This window comes from Caretta caretta, chromosome 5 (genome assembly GCF_965140235.1).
Source record: "Caretta caretta isolate rCarCar2 chromosome 5, rCarCar1.hap1, whole genome shotgun sequence".
Lineage (NCBI taxonomy): Eukaryota > Metazoa > Chordata > Testudines > Cheloniidae > Caretta > Caretta caretta.
The window spans coordinates 102,651,625-102,679,057 of NC_134210.1; the positions used below are offsets into that span (position 1 = coordinate 102,651,625).

General features: G+C 44.3%; 2 long non-coding RNA genes across 2 annotated transcripts in view; one reads left to right on the plus strand and one right to left on the minus strand.

Moving 5' to 3' along the window:
* Positions 1-27,433, plus strand: part of LOC142072203 (uncharacterized) — a 77,231-nt gene that overhangs the window by 26,960 nt on the left and 22,838 nt on the right. The window lies entirely within an intron of this gene.
* The window catches only part of LOC142072206 (uncharacterized), a 72,028-nt gene continuing 69,630 nt past the window's right edge, over positions 25,036-27,433 (minus strand). The window contains exon 3 of the long non-coding RNA XR_012668608.1: positions 25,036-25,428. This is a non-coding gene — a long non-coding RNA (uncharacterized LOC142072206). The remainder of the gene's footprint in view (positions 25,429-27,433) is intronic.

Consider the following 27,433-nt stretch of genomic DNA (forward strand, 5'->3'; position numbering starts at 1 on the left):
TTATGATCATCTAGTCTGACCTCCTGCACAATGCAGGCCACAGAATCTCACCCACCCACTCCTGCGATAAACCTCTCACCTATGTCTGAGCTATTGAAGTCCTCAAATCATGGTTTAAAGACTTCAAGGAGCAGAGAATCCTCCAGCAAGTGACCCAGGCCCCATGCTACAGAGGAAGACAAAAAACTTCTAGGGCCTCTTCCAATCTGCCCTGGAGGAAAATTCCTTTCCGACCCCAAATATGGCGATCAGCTGAACCCTGAGCATATGGGCAAGGTTCACCAGCCAGATACCCAGGAAAGAATTCTCTGTAGTAACTAAGATCCCACCGCATCTAACATCCCATCACAGGCCATTGGGCCTATTTACCATGAATATTTAAAGATCAACTAATTGCTAAAATCATGTTATCCCATCATACCATCTCCTCCATAAACGTATCGAGTTTAATCTTAAAGCCAGATAGGTCTTTTGCCCCCACTGCTTCCCTTGGAAGGCTATTCCAAAAGTTCACTCCTCTGATGGTTAGAAACCTTTGTCTAATTTCAAGTCTAAACTTCCCGATGACCAGTTTTATACCCATTTGTTCTTGTGTCCACATTGGTACTGAGCTTAAATAATTCCTCTCCCTCGGCTGGCTCCCCTCTGGGACCCTGGTCACACCAAGTGTCTAAATTTTGTCCTAAATTTAGACACCTAAATAAAGGCCCGGATTTTCAGAATGCCTGAGCAATTAGAGATCCCACTGCATTCTGTGGGAGCTTGGCCTGACTGAGGGCTAGGTCATGTCTTTAGGCACAGCCCTGAGCATAGGAAGGAGTGTAAGTTACACTCTAGCCCTCTGAGGCAGTATGACAAAACATTCTGAGGCACAATCCCCTCTCTGCTTCCTCTTGGTATGTAATTTTCTGTTGGTCTTTGGCTCCAGCAAGCTGGGAGATAGGGGTGAGGGTAAAGTTTCACTCATTCCTTGACCCTCTCACTCCCCCACTAAGAGCAGGGGGGGAGAAGTGGGCATGCCTGGATCCAAGGTATAAGGAAGGAGATTCTTATTCATGTTCATGTGTATTTAGTCCAAATCACAATCGAGCCCTAAAGAGACCTGGCTAAAGGCTCTCAGCAATTCTGTAGCAGAGCTGGGAACAGAATCCAAAATTCTTGTGTCCTAGTCCTGTGCTTTAATGACAAGACCACCCTTCCGTTACGATTTGTGTACTTTCTTGGTTTCTAATTTGAGCTGTACATGCCACAAGAGGAATCATTTTGGTGAATAAAGCTCATAGAGGGATTTTTTTTACTTTTTTTTTTTTTTAAATTTTTTGACTGGTGGTGTTGGTTCAAATGTGGCTGTATCCATTCTCCAGAAAGAAGTGTATAAACTAGCAAAATGAGTTCTCTCCGCTTTTTCTTTCCCAATCCCCCCGCCAGCCTCTGTTTGTTCTCTGCAGGATTCGTCCTTTGCCAGAGTTCAAGTGCTTGCAAACAGGAGATCTCTGCAAATCCCAGTTGAGCCCCCAGTTAAAAGATATGAATATGGATGATGCTTTCACCCATCAGATGCAAAGCATTGAGCTTCATACCCCTCCGGCTGGAAATACAATAAAATCTATTCAGCATCCAAAGCATTACAAATGGTACTCGTCTTTTTAGAAAAGCAGAAGCTGGGAAAGCAGGATTCTAAATTAGATCAGATGAGTGTCTTCTGAGGTTAATAAGTATGCAACGTAAAGCAGCTAGACTTGTTGAGAGAATTCCATCCAGTTTTCTTTCTCCTCAACTAAGAGCTTATTTCAATTCCTTTAAGTTCAATGGACTCCCAGTGACTTCATGGGAACTGGATCAGGCCCTAGTTCTCTAAGTACCATGGCCTCTCTTGTAGTTTAGCATTCCTCATTTTGAATCACTGCCACACAGTTCCATGTTTGAGCCCATTTAGACTGAAAGCTGTAATACCAATAAGGCTCCATGGCCCTGATTTTTCCATTCAGCTACATACAGCTGATTTGAAATGAAGACCAGGTCCATAGTATCTGTTTGAATGGAAAAATTAATAATATACTAGTATTAGAGCTGGTGGAAACTCGGAATTTCCATTTAATGGGAAATTCTGTCATTTCAAAATTTTGTTTCAAATCAGAAAGAGAACAAAAACCTTCTGAAATGTTTTTATTTCAGGCCAATCAAAATGTTCTGTTTTTGATAAAATCTAAACATTTTGTTACCATTTCAAATTTTTATTTTCTATTAATTTATAATATAGAATACACTTGGAAACAAAAGTCCTTTCAAAATGGAAAAATCAATGTTCTGTTCCAACCATAACAAAATGCCTTTTCATTTTCTTTCTAAAAGAAGTTTCATCACAATCAACACTTTCCTGCTGAAAGTTTCAAAAACAGCATTTCCCGACAGAAAAAGTCCCATCGGAAATGTTTTGACTAACTCTAACTAGTATATCCTTGTACCTTCTTTGCTGCACAGCTTTTTACAGAACAGGTTGTGGTTTGTTATTGGCTTGCTTCTATTTAAAGCTTCTGCTAAAGAATTGACTCCAGATGGGCACACAGTTTCTAGGGTTTGCTGATAATTTTTACAGGAAAATAAATATTTTTAACCCATTCACTACTGGGGAGCTTAGAAACCACTAGGACCACAGGTATTATGAAATTAACAAGAAAGCCCAGTTCCCCAGCGGGGCTTCTGTGAGGTCTCCATGCCAAGATCGGCTGGCACGCAGGCTCCCAGATTGGGCTGCCGCCTGGGCTCCCTGCTGGGAGGCTTGCAGCCCTCTGGGATTCCGGCTCCCAGCAAGGAGCCTGGCTGCACCGAGGCTCCTAGCTTGGAGCCAGCTGCCGCACCCCTCCCCTCCGGACTCTCAGCTTTCCCCCACAGGAGCACGGCAGCTGACTGGACTCTGGGCACAGATCTCCCTGTCAGAGGCGAGAAGCCCCAGGTGGCTTTCCCCTGCTCCCAGCTAGAAGCAGGAAGGCGAGAAGCCTTGGGGGCAGCTGGATCCCAGCAGGAAGCTGCGCAGAGCTGAGAGCCCTGGCTTTCAGCCCCCGCACACTGCCCCTCTTCCGTCGGTGGAAGTGCTCCAGGTGAGCACACACACCACCGATAGAAGGAGAGTAGTGTGGACATCAGCCACCGCAGTAATTACCATGGTGGCTGTAAGTCAACCTACCCTAGGTTGATTTAAGATTATAGTGTAGACATGCCCTTAATATCTGCATGTCCTCTTTGCTACTCCATTTTGTCTGTTGTTAGCCAATCTAATAAATGCTGCTTTATGGATCAGTTGTGGCCCATGTGCACATGGCCCATGTGTTTGGGCATAAGGGATGGGGAAGATACCCCACTCCCTGCGAGCCAAGGGATTGGGGACATGTCTGAGACAGGCAAGGAGTTGGCAGAGCCATGGTTCCATCCAGTGGAGTTGTCTGGACATGAGCAGGGAGTAGCTATGTCTGGTAATGGGGCAGTGCAACATACTCCCCCACACTGTGTAAAACAGGAACTCCAGAGGAGTTTTTACTCGGGGTGTCTCTGATTCACCATTCCTTTCTGGAGCTCCTTCTAGACAGCTGCAGCTACATGCTGCCCATTACACAGGGCTAAGAGCAAACTTTCAATCTAGCCCTTTATGTTTTTCTGTTGGTACCTGAGAGTTAATAACTTTGGGCCACATTCTACCACCAAGTGGTACCTTATGCAATAAGCAGCTCTACTGAACTCAGAGGGACTGGGTACAGAATAAGGTACTACTGAACACAAGAGTGAAAAAATATGGCCCTTTGTTATTTGGTTAAGAGATTACAACAGTCCACCTGAAAAGAAAAGAGGACACTTTTAATGGGGAGACAGTTTTGCCTACTGGATAGAGCACTGGGCTGGGACTCAGGAGACCTGGATTCCTGGTCCCAGTTCATTCATTGCTGGATGATCTCAGGCAAGTCACTTTACCTCTCTGTGCCTCGGTTTCCCCATTTGTAAAATGTGACCTCTTTTATAAAGTGCTATGATGAAAAGTGCAGTGTAAGTGCTTGTGGCTGTTATAAAAAATCAGCAAAATGTATATGACCTTGTATAAACTTGTGAAAGGACCCTGCCAAAAAAAAAAAAAGGCAGACTCTAACCTTTCAATGAATAGCAGAACACAGCGAGGTGAGTTTGCATTCAAGAGTTGGAGCCAAAGCCATAATGAAATGCCTTTGCTGGAACAGACTGGGTGGGTTATAGACTAGAATCTGATATGACAAGCACAGGCCATAGCAGATGTGCCTCTTCCCTAGTGCAGACTTCTATTCTTCTCTGCAATGCAGACCCCCCACTCCCCTCACTTGACCAACCAATCTTCCTTCTCCTCTGTGTAGATTTTCCTCTTTCATGTAGATCCTTCTCCCTTTAGAGACCCCCATCCACTCACCACCTCAGATGGGGGTGGGATACTTCCACCAGCCCAGCTTAGTGTAAGGAGTCACTCGCCCACCACAGGTCAGTAGCATGCTGGCAGTGCAAAGAGGAGATAGACAGCAGGGGCAGGTTGGGCCTATCAGTGAGCAGAAAAAGCAGGTGCAGTAGATTATTAATATAATTGTTCCCTTCCTGGCACACAAACAAGCCATTTACCAGGCAGGCCAGGATGCCTTCACCAACCCTGAGCATCTTGGAGTTGTTCCCCCCCGACTGAGGCCCATAGCTATATTTTCCGACCCCTACTCAAAATAAGAATACATAGTCTACTTTAGAAATTCATTACCTCTCCTTTACTACCTTTATCAATAACAATATCCCTCAATATCAGTGGGGAAAAGAACCCCTTTTTGCCCTGTTTCCAAATTGTAATTCTAGCACATGTTCTGATAGTTTAATTACCCTGCTCACCCTGAGAAATAAACCTGAATGCCAAAACTGTGACTAAACAATGACACCCCCTGATGTGGGTGCATGTTTCCAGGACCACTCTGTTGGAATGGACACATCAATCTCCCACCTCAAAGATTAGTCAGAATTTGCCTTCAGCTAGGACATGGCTCATTTTGTTTTAGTAATTATTGTTAAACTGTTATTTGTTCAATAACAATTTCTTAAAAAGGAATAAATATTTCTGGAAATTACTATTTTTAGTTACTTGACAAAAGTAATAAAACATGTTACCTTTTGGTTTTAAAACCCGTGGATCTCCCATATTCGAAGGGAATAATGGCAGGTGGTATAATTTAGAGCATTCTAACTTGCTCTGGGTGACTGGACTGGCATACAGCCAACATGAGCTCAGGGGAATGCAAAATGGACTTAAAAGTCATCTTTGCAGTCCTCTCTCCCCGTTTAGCCTCAGCAGAGATTCAGGGTGATATTAGGTGAAAAACAAGCAGAATTAAAAGAGAGATCCAGGTTTTCTTGTTACATCATAAAGAAGCAAACACCTTTGAGCTCCTCTCTTCAATAGTTTCTCCAGGTCTCTGTCAACTTCCTGTTTGTCCCTTCAGTTGCCACTCACTGATTTTTCAGTGGTGTCCCTGATGTCTTCTTTTGATGGGACATCATTGACTCAATTTGAGACTGAAATGGAGTTAGGGTCAAATGTAGAATAGTCCCCAAAAGCAGGTGCTTTCTATGTCTCTTGCAGAAAATCAGAGGAGGATACTTCAGTGGCAGATACTTCTAAGAAGAGGAGATACTTCTCCATATAGCCATATGTCACTGGATATCAGATGGGAAAACTCGGCCACCGCTGGAAAGTCATGTATTGTATTATATGGGGATAAATATTAATAAGTCTAATGGCTGATAAAGCAGTGCTATTGTGCTATTGAGGGCTAAATTCACCCCTGTAGTAACTCTGCTGTCTTTAATAGTTACATCAGGGATAAATTTCAGAATTTTGAAATAATGACAGAAAAAAGAGAGTGGGTCATACTGTGACATTCCCCTGGTGTTCTCTGGACCGGTGATCTGCTAGGTCACTCCAATCCTTGAGTCTGGCAGCCAGCCTTACCCTGCTCTGCTGTGAGAACCCCCACACCTGGGCTGTTCACTCACAGCCTCTGGCATGTAAGCTGCTCCTTGGATTGTGCAACCAAATGACACTAGCCTATATTTCCGGTCTCAGATGCAGCCCTAGGAACCTCCATCTTGCAGTGTCCAGTTATGTCCGCTGGCTACTGCAATCTTATATGAGTTTGTCAATTTAACAAAGAAATTGATATGTATCAGGCTTGTTATCACAAGGGAGTGTCTCTGACACACTTCAAACCAAACACACTGCTTCAGGTAGAATAAAAAAACAAAATTTTTAACTACAAAGATAGATTTTAAGTTATTATAAGTCAAAACATAAGAAGTCAGATTTGGTCAAATGAAATAAAAGCAAAACGCATTCTAAGCTGATCTTAACACTTTCAGTGCCCTTACAAACTTAGATGCTTGTCACCACAAGCTGGCTAGTTGCTCTTCAGCCAGGCTCTCCCCTTTGATCAGTGCTTCAGTCGCTTGGTGTGGTGTCTGTAGATGTAGGTGGAAGAAAGAGAGAGCATGGAAAAATCTTTCCCTTTTATCATGTTCTTTCTTCCCTCTTGGCTTTGTGCCCCTCCCCACCTTCAGAGTCAGGTGAGCATTACCTCATCATAGTCCCAAACTAACCAAAGGAAGGAGGTGGGGGGTGACTCACTCAAGAGTCCAACAGATCCTTTGCTGCTGCTTAGGCCAGTGTCCTTTGTTCTTGTGAGGCTGGGCTGGGTTTGTCCCATACATGCCCTAATGAGGTGCGAACTGCCCCTCTGCTCTTGGAGAGTTTTTGCCTGGGCTCGTTTTAAGCCATGAGGACACATTTTCAGCCTCATAACTATATACATGAAATTACAACCTATAATGTTACTATAACAACAATGCTCAGTGCATCATGAGCCTTCCGAAGACACCCGACATGACAAACTTTGCATTGGATTCCATACAAACATATTGTAAGGATGAACATGGGGGTGTAGGGTGTTCCCCCCCCCCGAGGTACAGAGCGTCACACATACCCTTAACACAGACAGCTAGCTATGAGAAAATCGTATATAGATTACAAAATTGAGAGTACTTGGTATGCATGTTTCAGATATGAAGGTTAATTCAAATTTTCTTATTTAGTGTTCTTCCTCTTTCCCGTTCTCTTCTTTTTGTGTCCTTATATAAAACTGCTGAAATTGCCAATGCCTGTGAATAAACATTGCTTATCGTCTCCTATCAAACTTGTTGTTTGGGCTGCTCTTGGGAACCCTGCTTTTGAGACCCCCCATCCTTGCAGACATCACATGTGGGGGCAATTTTTTTTTTGCAAAAGTAGCTTTAGAGCTGGAATCTGATGTTGTGGTTGGAGCCTTGTCCTTGATGATGATGATCTTGGTGAAGGCAGCAGGAAGGGAAACTATAAAGATGAACTTTTTTTTGATCAATTGAAAATGTAGCATGTAATAACTTTTATGGTTTATAATTCTTTTTAAAATCTCCATAGCACTACTGTTAGGAAATGTTATTTTTAATATATGTCTATTCTATTATATTTATTAGTGTTGTAGCCAGGCATTGTTTTGCAGCTTCTTGGGTGATGCTTCTCAGTATTGGATTCTGTGACATCATGGAACCAAAGAAATGTAGATTGCTCAAGATATCAGAAATTATTTAGGCCCAGGTTTTTAAAGGCATTTAGGCATTGCTCCACTCAACCTTGCAAGGCCCTGGTCCTCAAAGGTATGTAGGTGCCTAATGCTCACTTTCAATCACTTTTGAGGATCTGGGCCTAAGTTCCATTTTCAAAAGTGACTTGAGCCAGATTTATGCACCTAAAGGTGCAGATAGGTGCCTTAGTGGGATTTTCAGAAGTACTTAGGTTTCTAACTACTATTGAAACTAATGGGTCTTAGGTGCCTAACATGCTTAGGTGCTTTTGAAAATGGCACTAAGTGCCTATCTGCATCTTTAGGTGCCTAAATACCTTTGAAAATCTGGCCCCTAGGAACCTAAGTCTCATTGAAAGTCAATGGGTCATAGGCTTCTAAGTAACTTCTGAAACTGACTTATTCCCAATATTCCCTGTGAGATAGATTTTCCCATGTAGATCTAGTGCATCTGTAAGTTTGATCTCTCTATGTTAGCAGGAGAGAACATTTTCAATACTTTATATCGGCTCTTCACAAAAATGTTTTAGGTTAGCTATCCTTAAAAAGGTGAATACTATTTCTGCTAAACATCAAAGCTGGACATTTCAGTAGAACAGAAGGAAAAGAATCAAAAAAGATAATTATCGGTCAAGATCAACATAAGCTGGATTTAAATAGCACTGAATATTATTGAAAAACATTACAAGGTAAAGCCATATTGCAATGCTGTTTGGAGACTCTGGAAAATAAGTCAAGTGCCTCCAACTTCTGTGTAATAGGCTTAAAAGAGGTTGCTGGGGGAGATAATCCTCTTTATTTATTGCCAAAATTATTCCAATTGTTAGGTGGAAACGTTTGACCCTGAATTATCCATACAAAGGGATTTTTCAGTTGTGTGTCTTTTTAGTCTTTTGAGACAGGGAAGTATCAAGAGTAAAATCTGTAGGACTCTTCTAATTTGCATTCATTTTCTTGGTGATTGCAAAAAACATTCAATTTATATCAAGGACATCATGCCATTTAAATCTTTGAAAAGAGACGTTATGAAAACAGATACTCAATTTGCCACACGCTTATTTACAATTCTAAAAAATCTATAGCTTTTAAAATGATGATGAAGCTCTTTGTCTTCTAAGCTACCCTCTCAAATGTCAGTTGTGCCACAAACATTTGATCAGATAAATGATTCTGAAGCTACTAAATATTCATGTCTTCCTCTTTTCTGAACAAGTCACAGCTTGATTTAGAATTGATCATATTTTAAATGTTTTTTGTATCTATATGCTAGTTATGGGATGAGTCCAGGTTTTTTCTTAGTGTCCATGACTGGGTATTTGGTCTAACACACTGAAATATGTTTCTATATTTTTTTCTTCAATGGTTGAAGTCTTGTCTTCCAATGAGCTGATTACAGCCTATTGTGTAAATCTCTTGATTTAAAAATGATAAATTAGACTCTTTTTTAAAGTTAGTTTGCTCTGTAAGTTTGTTTTTTCTATTGCCTCCGGCCGTTTAGAATCCTTAGTCTTTGTACATGCCTTTTTGTATTGAAAAATCATTCAAATTTTTAACAAGAGAAGATGGCAATAAATGCCCCACACAAACAGATCATATTGCTGACCTAGGGCCTGCTTCTGCACCACTGAAGTCATGAGGAGTTTTTCCATTAACTTCAGTTGGTGCAGGGTCAAGCTCTGAAGGCTATATAATGCCATTGATCTATGAGAAAGTTCATTGATTTAAATGGGAATTCTGTGCACAGAACAATGGCAGAATGGCCCTAAAGGAAATGATCGGTACTTAATGACTATCGGCTGCTGAGCAATGCTGCAAATTATTTGCAGAATAAACTCTTCCTTTGACTATGAATGTTTTCAGTGATTAACTTTGTATTACTGAATGTCATTTTGGGAGGTTGCAGGGTTCCTAAATATGAGGTTTATTAACTCTCTAGAAATGTGCCTGCATTTATGGAAAGGAAAATTATTCCAGCATCCCTTAGACAATGAGCCAAATGCAGCCTAGAGCTGATGTCAGTGTAGATACTAGCGAAGGGCCCCAGCAGCAGAAAGTCTGCTCAGGAAAACAGGTTCAACAGTACAAGGTACCCTTAATGTACCCATTTGCAGATGCACAGCACTGCCCCACAAGTGGGCTGTGTTGATTGAGGACGGGGTGTTGTGATGGGTTTTCCCAGGGTGCAACCTGAACTCTGGGACCGCTGAGTCTTCTGTCCCACCAACCTGGGCTCCCTCTCACACTGTGATGCTGTTGGTAAGCCACAAACCTCTGTCAGGAATTGTACTTACACAGACATCCACAGGTAGGGACACAGGCAACTGAGTTACATGAATGCTTCTCCCAGCCACTCATGAACTAACAATAGAGAGGCTCCAGCCAGTTCCCCCCAGCTCCTCAGCCTTGCACCCCAGAGCTGTACCATCTTGCACTAGTCAGAAGCCTGACGAGAGTAAGTTCATTAAGTTCAACACCTCTACAAAGGAAAGTTCACCAGCCTTTGTAACCTGAGCAGATTACCCAAGCACTTCAACCAAAACACACTGTTTTAGGTAAAATATACAACAGATTTATTAACTACAGAAAGATTGGTTTTAAGTGATTATAAGCAGTGAGCGTAGAGATCAACGTTGGTTACCTAAGAAATAAAATAAATTTGCAGTCTAAGTTCTATAACTAAATTTTTGATCAAGGATTTGAATTAAGCTGTGTCTCACCATGGGTATGTCTACACTACGGAATAAGGTCGAATTTATAGAAGTCGTTTTTTTAGAAATCGGTTTTACATATTCGAGTGTGTGTGTGTCCACAGAAAATGCTCTAAAGTGCATTAAGTGCATTAACTCGGCGGAGCGCTTCCACAGTACCGAGGCTAGAGTCGACTTCCGGAGCGTTGCACTGTGGGTAGCTATCCCACAGTTCCCGCAGTCTCCGCTGCCCATTGGAATTCTGGGTTGAGATCCCAATGCCTGATGGGGCTAAAACATTGTCGCGGGTGGTTCTGGGTACATATCATCAGGCCCCCGTTCCCTCCCTCCCTCCGTGAAAGCAAGGGCAGACAATCGTTTCACGCCTTTTTTCCTGAGTTACCTGTGCAGACGCCATACCACTGCAAGCATGGAGCCCGCTCAGGTAACCGTCACCCTATGTCTCCTGGGTGCTGGCAGACGCGGTACGGCATTGCTACACAGTAGCAGCAACCCCTTGCCTTGTGGCAGCAGACGGTACAGTACGACTGGTAGCCGTCATCGTCCTGTCCGAGGTGCTCCTGTCCACGTCGGCTGGGAGCGCCTGGGCAGACATGGTTGCAGGGACTAAATTTGGAGTGACTTCACCAGGTCATTCTCTTTAGTCCTGCCTGCAGTCAGTCCTATTGAACCGTCTTATGGTGAGCGGGCAGGCGATACGGACTGCTAGCAGTCATACTGTACCATCTTCTGCCGAGCAGCCATGAGGTGTGGATGGCATGCAGTCCTTCTGCACCGTCTGCTGCCAGCCAAAGATGTAATTGATAGATGGAGTGGATCAAAACAAGAAATAGACCAGATTTGTTTTGTACTCATTTGCCTCCTCCCCTGTCTAGGGGACTCATTCCTCTAGGTCACACTGCAGTCACTCACAGAGAAGGTGCAGCGAGGTAAATCTAGGCATGTATCAGTCAGAGGCCAGGCTAACCTCCTTGTTCCAATAAGAACAATAACTTAGGTGCACCATTTCTTATTGGAACCCTCCGTGAAGTCCTGCCTGAAATACTCCTTGATGTACAGGCACCCCCTTTGTTGATTTTAGCTCCCTGAAGCCAACCCTGTAAGCCGTGTCGTCAGTCGCCCCTCCCTCCGTCAGAGCAACGGCAGACAATTGTTCCGTGCCTTTTTTCTGTGCGGACGCCATACCAAGGCAAGCATGGAGGCCGCTCAGCTCACTTTGGCAATTAGGAGCACATTAAACACCACACGCATTATCCAGCAGTATATGCAGCACCAGAACCTGGCAAAGCGATACCGGGCGAGGAGGCGACGTCAGCGCGGTCACATGAGTGATCAGGACATGAACACAGATTTCTCTGAAAGCATGGGCCCTGCCAATGAATGCATCATGGTGCTAATGGGGCAGGTTCATGCTGTGGAACGCCGATTCTGGGCTCGGGAAACAAGCACAGACTGGTGGGACCGCATAGTGTTGCAGGTCTGGGACGATTCCCAGTGGCTGCGAAACTTTCGCATGCGTAAGGGCACTTTCATGGAACTTTGTGACTTGCTTTCCCCTGCCCTGAGGCACATGAATACCAAGATGAGAGCAGCCCTCACAGTTGAGAAGCGAGTGGTGATAACCCTGTGGAAGCTTGCAACGCCAGACAGCTACCGGTCAGTTGGGAATCAATTTGGAGTGGGCAAATCTACTGTGGGGGCTGCTGTGATGCAAGTAGCCCACGCAATCAAAGATCTGCTGATATCAAGGGTAGTGACCCTGGGAAATGTGCAGGTCATAGTGGATGGCTTTGCTGCAATGGGATTCCCTAACTGTGGTGGGGCTATAGACGGAACCCATATCCCTATCTTGGCACCGGAGCACCAAGCCGCCTAGTACATAAACCGCAAGGGGTACTTTTCGATAGTGCTGCAAGCTCTGGTGGATCACAAGGGACGTTTCACCAACATCAACATGGGATGGCCGGGAAAGGTGCATGATGCTCGCATCTTCAGGAACTCTGGTCTGTTTCAAAAGCTGCAGGAAGGGACTTTATTCCCAGACCAGAAAATAACTGTTGGGGATGTTGAAATGCCTATATGTATCCTTGGGGACCCAGCCTACCCCTTAATGCCATGGCTCATGAAGCCGTACACAGGCAGCCTGGACAGTAGTCAGGAGCTGTTCAACTACAGGCTGAGCAAGTGCAGAATGGTGGTAGAATGTGCATTTGGACGTTTAAAGGTGCGCTGGCGCAGTTTACTGACTCGCTTAGACCTCAGCGAAACCAATATTCCCACTGTTATTACTGCTTGCTGTGTGCTCCACAATATCTGTGAGAGTAAGGGGGAGACGTTTATGGCGGGGTGGGAGGTTGAGGCAAATCGCCTGGCTGCTGGTTACGTGCAGCCAGACACCAGGGCGGTTAGAAGAGCACAGGTGGGCGCGGTACGCATCAGAGAAGCTTTGAAAACCAGTTTCATGACTGGCCAGGCTACGGTGTGAAAGTTCTGTTTGTTTCTCCTTGATGAAACCCCCTGCCCCTTGGTTCACTCTACTTCCGTGTAAGCTAACCACCCGCCCCTCCTCCCTTCAATCACCGCTTGCAGAGGCAATAAAGTCATTGTTGCTTCACATTCATGCATTCTTTATTCATTCATCACACAAATAGAGGGATGACTACCAAGGTTGCCCAGGAGGGGTGGTGGAGGAGGGAAGGAAAATGCCACACAGCACTTTAAGCACAGCACTTTAAAAGTTTACAACTTTAAAATGTATTGAATGACAGCCTTCTTTTTTTTGGGCAATCCTCTGTGGTGGAGTGGCTGGTTGGCCGGAGGCCCCCCCACCGCGTTCTTGGGCGTCTGGGTGTGGAGGCTATGGAACTTGGGGAGGAGGGCGGTTGGTTACAGAGGGGCTGCAGTGGCAGTCTGTGCTCCAGCTGCCTTTGCTGCAGCTCAACCATACACTGGAGCATACTGGTTTGGTCCTGCAGCAGCCTCAGCATTGAATCCTGCCTCCTCTCATCACGCTGCCGCCACATTTGAGCTTCAGCCCTCTCTTCAGCCCGCCACTTACTCTCTTCAGCCCGCCACTTACTCTCTTCAGCCCTCCACCTCTCCTCCCGGTCATTTTGTGCTTTCCTGCACTCTGACATTATTTGCCTCCACGCATTCGTCTGTGCTCTGTCAGTGTGGGAGGACAGCATGAGCTCGGAGAACATTTCATCACGAGTGCGTTTTTTTTTCTTTCTAAGCTTCACTAGCCTCTGGGAAGGAGAAGATCCTGTGATCATTGAAACACATGCAGCTGGTGGAGGAAAAAAAAAGGGACAGCGGTATTTAAAAAGACACATTTTATAAAACAGTGGCTACACTCTTTCAGGGTAAACCTTGCTGTTAACATTACATACATAGCACATGTGCTTTCGTTACAAGGTCGCATTTTGCCTCCTCCCACCGCGTGACTACCCCCTCAACCTTCCCTCCTCCCTGTGGCTAACAGCGGGGAACATTTCTGTTTAGCCACAGGCAAACAGCCCAGCAGGAATGGGCTCCTCTGAGTGTCCCCTGAAGAAAAGCACTCTATTTCAACCAGGTGACCATGAATTATATCTCACTCTCCTGAGGATAACACAGAGAGATAAAGAACGGATGTTGTTTGAATGCCAGCAAACATACACTGCAATGCTTTGTTCTACAATGATTCCCGAGTACGTGTTACTGGCCTGGAGTGGTAAAGTGTCCTACCATGAAGGACGCAATAAGGCTGCCCTCCCCAGAAACCTTTTGCAAAGGCTTTAGGACTACATCTAGGAGAACCGCAAATGCCAGGGCAAAGTAATCCTTTCACATGCTTGCTTTTAAACCATGTATAGTATTTTAAAAGGTACACTCACCAGAGGTCCCTTCTCCGCTTGCTGGGTCCAGGAGGCAGCCTTGGGTGGGTTCGGGGGGTACTGGCTCCAGGTCTAGGGTGAGAAACAGTTCCTGGCTGTCGGGAAAACCGGTTTCGCCGCTTGCTTGCTGTGAGCTATCTACAACCTCCTCCTCCTCATCATCTTCTTCGTCCCCAAAACCTGCTTCCGTATTGCCTCCATCTCCATTGAAGGAGTCAAACAACACGGCTGGGGTAGTGATGGCTGAACCCCCTAAAATGGCATGCAGCTCATCATAGAAGCGGCATGTTTGGGGGTCTGACCCAGAGCGGCTGTTCGCCTCTCTGGTTTTCTGGTAGGCTTGCCTCAGCTCCTTCAGTTTCACGCAGCACTGCTTCGGGTCCCTGTTATGGCCTCTGTCCTTCATGCCCTGGGAGATTTTGACAAAGGTTTTGGCATTTCGAAAACTGGAACGGAGTTCTGATAGCATGGATTCCTCTCCCCAAACAGCGATCAGATCCCGTACCTCCCGTTCGGTCCATGCTGGAGCTCTTTTGCGATTCTGGGACTCCATCATGGTCACCTGTGCTGATGAGCTCTGCATGGTCACCTGCAGCTTGCCACGCTGGCCAAACAGGAAATGAGATTCAAAAGTTCGCGGTTCTTTTCCTATCTACCTGGCCAGTGCATCTGAGTTGAGAGTGCTGTCCAGAGCGGTCACAATGGAGCACTCTGGGATAGCTCCCGGAGGCCAATACCATTGAATTGTGTCCACAGTACCCCAAATTCGAGCCGGCAACGTCGATTTAAGCGCTAATCCACTTGTCAGGGGTGGAGTAAGGAAATCGATTTTAAGAGCCCTTTAAGTCGAAATAAAGGGCTTCATTGTGTGGACGGGTGCAGGTTTACATCGATTTAATGCTGCTAAATTCGACCTAAAGTCCTAGTGTAGACCAGGGCTGTGATAATTAAAACAGGTCACAGATCTTCAATACAGAGTCTGGAAGTCTCCTCCAGCCCAAGACCACCTCCCCAGTTCAAAGTCTTTGTCCTCCAGATGTGTTTCCAGGTGTTGAGTTGTGGGGAGAGTGAGGCCAAGTAATGATGCCACTTCCAGCTTGCTGGAAAGATCCTTTGCTATGACCTGGATCAAGCAGTCTCCTTTGCTATCTCTGGGAAGTGTCTATTGTGTACAGTTCCTGGGATAGTCCTTGGGAGTGTAGATTCCTTTAATGGGCCATCAGTGCATCTGGCTCGTCCACTGGTGTACCTGAAAGTCTGGTTGTGGGTGTTCCCAACCTCACAACATATTTCAGTAACACATACATAGCCAAACTTCACAACTTCACATATAATGATAGCACATAAAATCTAACAGGATATTAATGTTCAACGGATCAAGACCTTAAAAATGATACATCACAAGGCATATTTTGTACAAAACATATCATAGTTATATGGCTGTGGTGGATATGGGGGTTCCAGGGTGCTATATTGAGGCACAGAGTGCCACAGGTGTAACTAGGAGAGCTGGGAACATGCTGTTTCAATGTATATTCACTGCTTCCTTTGTTGATGCTGCTCCTGTGGAGTCTCTGACAGAGATTAAAGGTGGCCACCCTGAGCAAAGGTTTGTATGGGACATTACCTTCTTCTACTCCTAACAGCTGACTGTCTGAAGATCAATGTCCTGATATTACTCCCACCTAAGTGAATGAGAGAACCGCTGGTGGGTTCTGTGAGAGAATGGTGGGCCCTGATGCCTGCTTGCCTTACTTATCCATTGCTTTCATCCCGGGGGCATGACCCCCACCTGTGATAAACAGGATTCCAAGGGTTGCAACCACCTTTTCTTTCTAGTGAGGATGGAGTGGGGTCCTATAACTTTCTTCTCTTGTTACCTGGTGTCATGGTATGGAAACCTGTGAATCGAGTTAATGGGACTAGTTTTGTAAGTTGGTTTTGATCTTCAGGATTTTCCAAACTAAGGCTCGTTGTTTAAAAATATGGCTACCTCCACAGTTCTGAAAATAGTTCATAAACATGCACTAGTAAAGCAAGATTGTTTCTGCTGCTGCTGCCATGTAGCAGACTCCCGTCCAATGCCTGTTCTAGCATGATGAAGTGAGAAAGGATGACACATTATGCACAAAAAAATGTAAAGAGCAGCTTCTTAGTGAGAAAGGCATGGTTGAGCACAGTACCTACTGGCTCAGCCAAGGGCAAGCTCTCTCTTTTTCCTCAGCTAGCAACTGCCAAAAGGACGACAAGGATGCTGGTTTCTATATTCTCTGTGAGCCTAGCCATCAGAGTTTGCAAGTCAAAACACCCTGTTAACTAAGGCAGCTTTTTGTGTGATCTTTTCCAAACATTAGCATTGACATTATTTGTGTTTGCTTCAATTTCTTCAGGCATTAAAAGAGGGTAGCAGGGAGGAAAAGGACAGAGGAAGAGACAACCATAAACTGACAATGAACGTTGCTGGCATTCATAATGTGTTTTTTTTTTCAAAGATAGTGAAGGTCAGCAAAATTTGTCTTTCAGTACTCCGTTAGACTGTTATGCAATAGAGCAATTAATTGGCTGATCATTGGCCTGTCATGTATAAAAGTATTGGCCTCCACTTTTACCCTTCATTTTTAAAAACAATCTTTTGCTTGATATCTTTGTGTCCTTTTTAGTAATATTTCCTGCTGAGTTGCTCATCTTGGATTCTTTCCTGAATGTTCCACTGCTAGATATTTTCTAATTGACATAACATTTGTCACAAAATATGTCAATAATTCAGTTAATCAATACAGCCCTAATTTGATCTCCTACCGATGTTTCATGGTGTTTTTAAAATAATTCTTTTTGGGAGAACTGAAGCAGCAGCACATTTGGCCTTTAGTATGAGGAAGGGCTTTCCGTTATTTAACAGTGACCTTCAGTTGGTTGAAAGTAGTGTTCATGGACTCTCAGTAGCATCCCATCCAGTCTCTTAGCTGTAAGGATGGTGGTTATTGTAGAGAACCAGCTGAAAAGCATACAGGTAATTCACTTCTTGAATATCATGAGCATCTACCAAATACAACTGTTGACAAGCTGTAAACTGAGTGGGTATAGCTCAAAAAACTGAAAGGCCTCTAGGGAGAAACTATAATTGCTGTTTTAGGCGAAAACTAGCATAAGGAACAGGGATCGGTCCATGTGCATTTCAGAGGGGATAAAGGAGCAGAATGTAGCATGTGTTATAAAGAGAAACAAACATCCTTCTCATGCACTCAAGTCGTCTATTAATTTAAATCCGACTTTGAATATTTCATAAAACAGACATTTTTATCACATATGATTGCATAGCAATCTGGTATTAATTAGTAACTATAAAAACATGGCCTGCAGCTATTCCAGTCTGGGTTGAGATCTTTTTTTTGTGCTCTAGATAAGCGGAGCCAAGGCTTTGTCACTCGGATGTGAAACTGAATATAAATAGGAACTAGTTTTGACAGTTGTTGCCACTGTTTTCTGAGTAGGTACTTAATCAATGTCCCAGCATTGTTCTACAGAGCACTCTGAAGAAGAAGGTTCAGGCCTAAATTCTATTGTCAGTTACATTGGTGTAAATCCAGAGTAACTACAATGGAATTACTCTGGTGGGACTGACAACAGAATTTGCCTCACCACCTTTCAGAAGAAATATAAACTCAAGGCCATAATTTCCTGTGGCTATAACATCCTGTGACCTTTTTAACAAGAGTAATAATGGCACCTAGCCATCTTGCAAATTGGGTAATTAATACTCACTATCTCAAATTCCGATTGTATTTTCAATTGGAGAAGCTAGTCTCCTTCCCCATGAAAACTGCTGCGTAGCGTGGCTGGTACAAAACTGATGCTGCATTATACCAAGAGGTGGTAGCATATCAGTGGTGGGTAAGTTATCAGATAAATAAAGTGTAGCATTTGGAAATCCTTCAGGATGAAAGGCAGTGTGTAAATGCAGGTTAGTATACGCTGTTGCCATTTCAAAACATTGTCTTTTAATATCAAGTGTCTCAGTGACCCATGTTAAAGAAAATAACATAAGCTCCATAAAAATCTTCACCCAAACCATTAACCATTTTTATTCTTTGAGTTTTGGTTAAGGTTAGCTCACTCCTTTCCAACCTTTGCACTCCTTAGTTTTGGCCATGATGTGAAGCGTAAATGTCAAAGTACCCCAAGCAAAGCTGTTCTTATGCTATTTCTGTACCAGGCAGTACTAGACACAAAATTGTCAGTGTGATTTCTTGACCCAAAAAAATTCCCATAAATTTGGATCAGCTGGGTTGGTTACCTGAAGCAAACTCCGAGTTAGATGTTATGATCAGACAAGTGACACGGTAGAAATGGCACTTTGTATAGTTTGTTTTTGTTTTGAAAGGATCTCAGATAGTTTGTTGCTGATTAATCTGAAAACCAACAGAGCTTTCATATAGGATTATAGGATCTCAGACCTTGCAGGAAATATGAACATGAATGAATGGAAATGCAAACAGGATTACAGGTTCAAGAACCTCTTCCTACTAAGATTACTTACAATATGGCCTCATTTTTTAGGGAGTTTCCCTTTGACTCTCCAATTAATTGAAACTTCTTTGCTTTTTGCTTGTCTCCATTTTTTAAAAGATGAAATTACTGTGTTTGTTCCCAGTGGACAAAAACCTGAAGGGTGCAACTGCATAAAGCCCGGACGTGGTAGAAATGCTGTATTCATGCTGCTATAGTCAGCCAGGCAGTAGAGAACCCCTGCAAGCGGACTCTGGCCCAGATCCAAGCCGTCCAAGTCCCTGTTTTGGCTCCACTGTGATCCAGAAAACTCCTGCAGGCTCCTACACCCACTCAGTGCCTAACTTTTCAAAGTAAACATGCCCTAGATGCTATTGTTTCTGCCTCCGGGCATGTCCTGCCTCCATCTAGATGCTTATCTCCCCTCTAAAGCCCAGAGCAATCCACAAACCAGGGAAGACAACTATTCGGGCTACCTAAGTTGCGTGCAGGGCCTGATCCGGTAAGTATCCAGAAGCCATATACAGGATAGGGTCTCATTTGAAATCCAGCAGGAGAAGGCAGTTTCCACCTTCTAACTTGTAGTCCAGTGGTTAGAGCACATGCCTGGAATGTGAGAGACTCAGGTTCATTTCCCCCACACTCTCTCCCCCCCAAAGGAGAATTTGAACAAGTGTTTCCCATCTCTCAGGGGAGTGCTCTAACAGCTGGGCTATGGGGTATTCTGATGCAGAGCTCCCTCAGTTTGGCCTGTTGAAACTATTCCACTGTGGATAAATAATGAAAGAGGGACTGGACCCAGAGTCCCCCATCTCCCATGTAGGTGCCCTAACTACTGGACTGTAAAGTCTCTCTCCAGCCCAGTGTCTGTTCCATTGTGGATAAATGCTTTCAAACATTGAGTCAGAGACCCAGCGAGAGCAAGTCCTACCCTCTGTGCCTTGGAGGAAATCTCCAGAGAGGTTCTTTGCAGTGTCACAGGGGTGGGGGTAAGTGATGCATGATGGGTGCATTAGCACCCAGTATGAATCCACAAACCCTGCATTGGAAGGGAGTAGCATCCTTCATCCATAACGCCATTCCATATCCTGAAGCAAATGGCTTAGAGCTGACTATGCAGGTTTGGAAACTCTGCTCTTTATGGACTAATCCTGTACCAAAGGGCTGAAACCCATAATGTTCTATAGACATTTAATAAGAATCTGTAATATATATAATAAAGACCAAAAGAACTTATAAATGATGTATAGTTTTTGAATCCTCCTATTGCTGGGATATAGTTCTCTGATAAATTCTGTAGCAGGGGTGGGCAAACTACAGCCCATGGGTTGGATCCAGCCCATCAGGGCTTTGGATCCAGACTGCGGGATTGCCACCCCCGTGGCGCTGTGGGTCCTGCACCGCTCCCGGAAGCGGCTGGCACCATGTCCTTGTGGCCCCTGAGGGAGGGAGGGTAGAGGGCTCCGCACACTGCCCTCGCCTGTGGGTACCTCCCCCTGCAGCTCCCACTGACCGAGAACGGGGAACCGTGGCCAATGGGAGATTCGGGGGAGGTACCCACAGGCGAGGGCAGCATGTGGAGCCCTCTGCCCCAGGGGCCGCAGGGCCGTGGTGCCAGCCACTTCCGGGAGCGGTGCAGGGCCAGGGCAGGCAGGGAGCCTGCCCTGGCCCCGGTGCGTGCCACTGCCACCCCGGAGCCGCTCCAGGTAAGCGGCGCTGGACCAGAGCCCACACCCCAACTTCTTGCCCTAAGCCCCAAGCCCCCACCGCACCCTGCCTGTACCCCCAACCTCCCGTCGCACCCTGCACCCCTTCTGCACCCCAATCCCCTGCCCTGAGTCCCCTCCTGCACTCTGCGCTCCCTAGTACACCCTGCACCCCTATTCTGCCCCAACCCCTTGCCCTGAGCCCCTTCCTGCACACCTCACTCCCTCCTGCATCCCAAGCCCCTGCCCCAGCCCTACATTCATGGCCCTGCATGCAATTTCCCACCCAGATGTGGGCCTTGGGCCAAAAAGTTTGCTCACTCCTGCTCTATAGGACAGTTCAGAAAAACCTTGTGATAAGTCCCACACTTGCATAGAATCATAGAATCATAGAATATCAGGGTTGGAAGGGACCCCAGAAGGTCATATAGTCCAACCCCCTGCTCAAAGCAGGACCAATTCCCAGTTAAATCATCCCAGCCAGGGCTTTGTCAAGCCTGACCTTAAAAACCTCTAAGGAATGAGAGGGTTAATGAAAGCTTACAGACCCAGTTTGCCCCACCCTGCTAAACCTACAGGAAATAGCAGGCATGGAAAGGGGAATTAAAAGGTGGAATTCAGAGCTGCCCAGAAAGGATTGCAGAGCTCAGATTCTCTTTATGTGAGAAAACTCTGGCTGAATACTACTAGTGTCCTGAGCTATCTTGCTGGCTGGCCTGCCACACCCCTGTTGGAAGTGACAAATAGACACACAGGGGACTTAGCACACACCTCTCAGATTGGGATGTCCCATTGGCCACCTTAGGTGGCACCCCACATGGTGTGCTGACTTTGTGGATCACGCTCTGGCTACATCAACGCTACACACCAGTGTCGGTGGCATGTAGTGTACGTGTAGCTACACACTGCAGTGAAAAGCAATCTGTGACCACCCCATGGTGTGTAGCTACATGTGTCAGTGAAAGGCTCTGGCAGGGGGAAAAGGCTCTGCTTTCCCCGGGCTCCAGCAGCAGGGAGCTGTGGACACTTTCCTCCGCTGCCTCCCTGGTGCTGGAGTCTTTCCGTGCAGCAGGGAAAGGCTGCATCAGTGAAGAGGCAGGAGGACCCTAGCCTGCTAAACATAACAGTGTAGATGGGGAGGCATGGCTTGGCCGTGTAGAGATACATGTAGAGTATACACTCAATTACATACCCACACCCTTCAGGCATGGCTTTACTCTCCTAAACTGAGCCTCGTGTTCTACACTGCTATTTTTTATACCTGTACAAAGGAGGCTACACAGGTATGAATGCTCTACACCCCTGAAAAAAGCATGCAGTGTAGATGTACATTCAGAACTGATTAATTTGACCCAGAAAGTCCATGGCAGAGTTAGGAATAGAACCCAAATATCCTAAATGCCAGTTCAATACCTTACGCACAAGATCTTCCTCTCCATCCTACATTCCCCCCCCCCCCCCCCTCATCAATTGTCTCCTGCCAGCTGCACTCCAGGGATGGGAGGAACTATTGGGAGGGTGGCGGATATATGCAGCTGGCTCTATGCTGCCACACGCATCTAGCCATGTACACCTCTACCAAACCAAACCTGTAATGCTCAGTTTAGATTCAGTTACTAGAATGCTGGTGCTTCAGGAAGTGTCAGGTTCTCAGCTCATCCAAATAATTCTCCCAGCCCTATTCTGCTTATTAGTTGATTTACAATTAAAACAATCTCTTAACTTAACTCCACTTTTCTGTTAAGTGCTTAAGTTAAAGGGTGTGGAGCTGGATTTTCAAAGCTGCCTAGAGGGTCCAATTCCCATTAATTTCTAGTGAGAATTGAGCATCAAAGACCTTTAGGTGGCTTTGAAAATCTCAGTCAGGATGATCAGCAAATACATTTGTATAAAATCAAACTACTTTTTGTACCAGTTGACCCTAATAAAAGCACGGATATCCCACTTGTTGACAAAAAGCTGTTTTCAAGGTACCATCAGATGTTATGTAAAACTGGTCACTAAAGATCCATAACACATTTTATAGGAATTATTACATTTTTCCATACTTAGCCCCACCCTCCTCTGTTGGACTGAAATTCAGCACGTAGAAGATGGGTCTAACAAATCTTTATTAAGGCAAAACACTCAGCAAATAATGATCAGTTACTTACAAGTGGGAAGCTTATTGGGATGGTCTCTCACAGTTGCCTCCAGCGTTGGACAATACACGGTTTCAGCTTCCTTTTATTAGGCTGCTCATTTATAACTTTTGTTATCTTGTCTCATTTTCATACCAATTCTCCACCCCTGTAACTAACTCAAACTGCGTGCTGTGGTGTTGGTTTTTTTAGCTTTCTGGTTACTTTATCTTCTGTTTTTGCCACAAACATGATTCCTTTTCATTTTCTTACATATGTGCAACGCTAAACATGATTACTCTGCAATTTCTCACATGTGCAACATCACTTATGCGAAGCAAGTTTTAGGATGAGAAAAAAGTAATATTTTACCTAATTGTCAGATAAATAGATGAGACAATAACCAGTTTGGTTTTACAGTAAAAATATGATGCATGCTTGCAGACCACTACCGTGATTAATATTATTATGTAGGAAGTGTGATTTAGTGGTGACAGCTAGAAAATGGAAAACAAGACTTCTGGGTTCTATCCCAGACTCTGAAGCTGACTCACTGCAGTGACCTTCAGCCAGCCAATTAATATTTTTGTGCCTCAGTTTACTCATTTGTAGAATAAAATATGTACCTCAAAGGGGATTTGTAAGGCTTAATATACTGTTTATAATGGAAAGGGCTTTAAGGTCCTTTTATGAAAGGTGCTCTGTAGAGTGTAGCATTATCGGCAGTAGTTTCTAAACACTTTCATTTTGTGAATCACTTCTTAAGGAAGATTCTTTCATAGATTACCTTTCCCCCAGTCCTGATTCCACAATTTCTCTCTGGCAGCTATATAAAACCAAATCCTATTGGATTCTGTTAATTGTATTATACGGAGGACTTCAGCATTAGAGATAAAATTAATATAGGTTTTATCCTGTTATGCAGCCAGCACCACGAAATAGCAGTAACTGTCAGCACGTGCAATAAGCTGTAGTTAATTTTAATGTTTCAGAAGGTAGGAGTGAGGCATAGATTTAAACTGTGACTCCATGCTTTGACTTCCACAAGTTCCCCCATTTCCGTACAAATGATATGCTTTAATTCTGGAAAGGCAGCTGAAAGTGCAACAAATTGAGAGGAAGAACAGACCCATTTCAGCATTTGGTTATTGAATTATGTACTTGTTAAGACTTGTTGTGTTTTGTCAGTGTGTACCCTAGTTGCGAAGTATTTCCGACACTTGACAATCCGCAGGCTCTCATTGCAGCTGCTAACTAATGTCAATACAGATGAACCCAGTCACCTCCTCAGCTTGGAGTCTTTGCAGGATACCGTACCATTTTGTTTTACTTCTATATACAGCTTGAATAGACCTAATGGATGCCTTGGTACATTTTGCCTCAGTCCATGCTTGAACTCCAGTAATGATGGTGGCAGAAGATGACTACAAATCTTACTGATTGTCTGTGGGTTTTTAACCAACTCATTTATTTAGCGGTAAGCAAATGGGTTCAGATCTTGGTGTATGTGTGTACACTGTATACAAACAAACTTTTAAAAGTATTACATAATTTTGAAAAATAACTGTAGCCAAATCTTCCCCTCAATGAGAATAAGCTGTATGAGACAAGAAACTCCATAATGTTTCACATCATCTGGAAAGGGCAGAGACTGCATCCCCTATCTGTAGATTGCCTGAGATCCACATGCATCTTGAGGATGATCTGCAAGAGGCATCCACACAGAGGACCTGTGCATCGTTGCAGCCTTCCAGACTCTTATAGCCCTCTACCAGCCCCTTAGCTGCATAGCTCCAATGAAGCCGTGCTCTAAGACTTCCCCTCCGGCCAGTTGTCCCTGAAATCCCACACATGGATTTATTCCACAGCATATAGGGACACAACACCTAAGTGAACTCTAGCATTAATTTTGATGTTGAATTCCCACAGGCTTGTGTGATACAATGCCATGGAGAATAGCCATTTCTTCAGCTGCACTCCCTCCCCCAATTGCCCATTCCCTCCTCACACCTGGATCCAGATCCTTGAGGAACCTTCAGTAAGGTCAGAAGAACCGGGAATAGTGCTGAAAAGGAAGCACTGTCCCATATCACAAGGCATCCACTAGGTTTTTTTCCCCTTCCACATGCAGAGGAGGAGGGGACAATTTGTCTCTCTCTATTTTAGTTACGGTTCCAAGTTATACATGGCCCCTAAGCTTAGATTGACGGATGCAGGTGCAATATCTAGAATCCCTCAATTTTTATCTTGCAGAAAAATAGAATTCTACCATCTAAAAAACACAGATTACCTATTGGCCAACTATCAAAGTCCTGGTCTTGTGGATGCAGGTAAAAATTAAGCAAGGGAGCAATTAAATCCATATAGTGACAATTTAGAGAGTACCATTAGTTTAATCCAATGTCGGAGTATCCCTCCCTGCTCTGCCATAACATTTTGTAACAGTTGTCATCTCACTGTTGCACAGTCATAATAACCAAAGGAGGAAATGAGATATGACCATTTAGATTTAATAAAACTCGTCAGTTAGAAGTTAACATTTTTGGTTATGATTTCACAAAACATACAATAAATCATCATTCACAAATGTGAAGCCCTAATTTCCACATACTTCTTCACTTCCTTCTAGTATTTTCATGGTGCTGATCAGTGTCCCTCCTGCTCTGAGAAACTCAGTAGTATTTCCTCCTGCTCTAAGGTGGTGAAGGTGGCCTCCAGGTCCATGGACAAGGGGCATCAGCCTGGATTCTAGGCCTTCTTTCCTCTCAGTAGCTCAGCAGTGTTTATCTTTCCAGTTGCATGGTGGGAGCAGAGAGTCTCTGGGTTGTTGAACTTCTGTACCTTATATGCTTGATCCATCACCATGAAAATAGAAAAATAATAGACATGTCACTGAACTCTACCTATCTCTTAATAGACCCTCCCTCCTGGGTTCCCTCCTCAATCTGCTAGTGATACTGACATTGGCCTGAAGTGGAAGAAATTAGACCCATGTCACATTACAGAGATCCAGATTTTGGTTAATGTTTATTAATATTGTGGTCTAAAAAATGGTTTAGGCAAAATAGGTATGAGGATGCTTAAATGCAGCTTGTATCTATTACAGTGTCTTGGCAACAACAATAAACAAGTCTTTACACTGTAATCAAACCCAGTAGAAATACATTTTAAAAATATCTGGCCAAGCAGGATACATTTTTCCTCCTATCAATTCTAAATTATACACACTAATCCCTATAAAATGGTCTTCTGAGATGACTAGAGCTGTGCTTTCCCAGCTGATGAAATAAAAAGCAGATGGGATGAGTGGAAATGCTGCAGATGTGACTGGTATTTCTACTCGATCTGCCTTGTACGCATTCCTCTGAGAAAACACTAGCAGATAGATACAAACTACAAGTGTATTATTGGCTCTTGGAAATATCCCATTTCATTCTGGATTATTAACACTACCAATGCTGACTACCAAGGGTTAGGTTTGAACTGTAAAGAGTAAATTACTCATGTGGAGCAAATTCTGCTCCTCCCCATTCCAAGGTGTGCCGGGTACTGCATACAGCAGAAATGGTGTGGGACAGTTTGTGAGATGCCTGCCCATGGCACTTGCACTCTTCAGAGTGCTTGGGATCCAATATCCTAGAATCATAGGAGTGGAAGGGACCTCGAGAGGCCAACTAGTCCAGTCCCCTGCACTCAGGGCAGAATTGAGTATTATCTAGACCATGCCAGTCAGGTGTTTGTCTAACCCGCTCTTAAAAATCTCCAATGAGGGAGATTCCACAACCTCCCTAGGCAATTTATTCCAGTGCCTAACTACCCTGACAGTTAGGAAGTTTTTCCTAATGTCCAACTTAAACTTCCCTTGCCGCAATTTAAGCCCACTGCTTCTTGTCCTGTCCTCAGAGGTTAAGAAGAACATTTTTTTTCTCCCTCCTCCTTGTAACAACCTTTTATGTACTTATGAGCAAACATGTTGGGAGCAAAGGCATAGTTAGGCCTCACAGAAGCCTGCTGTGGTTTAACTCTTTTACAGTTTAAGCATAAGTAGCGTTGCACATGTGTAAGAAAGATGCAGAGCAATTATGTTTGTGAGGAAAACAGAAGATGCTAGCAACTACAGTAGGGTTGCCAAGTTTGGTTGGACGTATTCCTGGAGGTTTCATCACATGACATAATCTTTAATTAAAGGTGAATCTTTAATACCTGGAGGCTCCAGGACAATCCTAGAGGGTTGTAACCCTAAACAACAAAGCTAAAACAGAACAGTTAGAGTTAGTACACACCTTGTACTGACAGGAGTGGAGAATTGATAGGGAAATAAGAGACTAATACATATTTATAAGAAAAGATAACAAAAAAGATATATATGTCAGCCTGACAAAGGAAAGCTGAAACTGTGGATTGTCCATTGCTGAAGGTGACAGGTGAGTTCATCCTGATGTGCTTTCCACTTGTAAGTAACTGACCACTACTTATAGGTGCTTTTCCTTAATAAATATTTGTTTGACATTCATCACTCGGCAGATGAGTCTATCTAATATAATTCTTCAGGAACTGCCTGCATACACCACAGAGGAAAGCTTGTGGGATAGGCTGAAGCATGTAAGCATGGTTGGTGTGTGACTACATGGCCTTACTGGCCATTTCTGCCTGCAGAGGGGACATTCCAGCCACAGGGGCTATTACAGGCTATAGTCATGGCTTTGGGAAATGATTCCTTAGCTCCTTCCCCCAGAGATCTCCCCAGAGCACAGGCCAGTTTCTCAAGCTGTCTTCTTGGGCCAGACTTTGAGCTGCAGTGAAATAACAAGAAAGACTCTCAGTCTCACCAAGAACAAGTGTGAGGTAAAATAT